The sequence below is a fragment of the Nannospalax galili genome, unplaced genomic scaffold, assembly GCF_000622305.1.
Source record: "Nannospalax galili isolate Female #2095 unplaced genomic scaffold, S.galili_v1.0 scaffold15, whole genome shotgun sequence".
In the NCBI taxonomy this organism is placed as follows: domain Eukaryota; kingdom Metazoa; phylum Chordata; class Mammalia; order Rodentia; family Spalacidae; genus Nannospalax; species Nannospalax galili.
The window spans coordinates 5,294,132-5,294,997 of NW_008337322.1; the positions used below are offsets into that span (position 1 = coordinate 5,294,132).

At 43.2% G+C, this 866-nt stretch overlaps 1 protein-coding gene across 4 annotated transcripts in view; it reads right to left on the reverse strand.

The window, feature by feature from the left end:
- Kiaa1328 (KIAA1328 ortholog) overlaps positions 1–866 on the reverse strand; it is a 335,550-nt gene that overhangs the window by 187,860 nt on the left and 146,824 nt on the right. The window lies entirely within an intron of this gene.

The window sequence follows — 866 nt, forward strand, 5'->3', positions numbered from 1 at the left end:
CCCTGCCAATAGTTCTTTGGCTAAGGTTGGGGCCTGCTGCCCTTTTCCCTTGGGTACAGGTGGGCACTACAGTGTTGGAGACCAAGGTTTGAAGTCTTATATCTCAGCAGCACTTTCTGGTTAGGAACAAAATCATCAATGAGAAATAACTGTCTAAATAACTTTTTATATAGAATTAAGCTGAATGGCTGGGAAGTATAATCCCTTGAACTCTTTAAAGAAATATATGATGACTTTACTCTTTGGTTATACTTTCCTTTTGGGTGTTTAAGACCATACAGTTGGCCCAAATAAATCAATTTATTTTTACACTTAAGGTCATTTGAGTGTCTGTTCCTCAGGGGTCACATGGGCTTGGGAGGAGCTCCTGACTGCTTTTACCAGTTCCATCTATGTGAAGATAAGCCAAAGGTCCTACTCGACCATGTCTGGCTTCACCTGGAAGCATGAATGGGATGTTTCCTCTGAGTTCGCCCTCCTCTTTGTAGACTGGACACTGGTTCAAGTCCATCTCGTGTAAATATACCACACTTTTGTTACCTACTCCTCAGTTGAGGGACACTTAGGTTGCTTCCATCTCTTAGCTACTGTGAAAAGAGCAGCAACAAACATGGTTGTACAAGTGTCTCTACAATAGGACGAGTCCTTTGGGTATATGCCAAGGAGCGGTATAACCGGGTCATACGGTAGGTTCATTTTTAGGTTTTTAAGAGTTTTCCACACTGTTTTCCATAGAGGCTGCACGAGTTTGCAATCCCACCAGCAGTGAATGAGCTTTCCCCTTTCTCCACATCCTTGCCAGCATTTGGTATCATTTGTTCTCTTGATCCTAGCCAGTCTGATTGGGGTAAGGTGATACCTTAGGG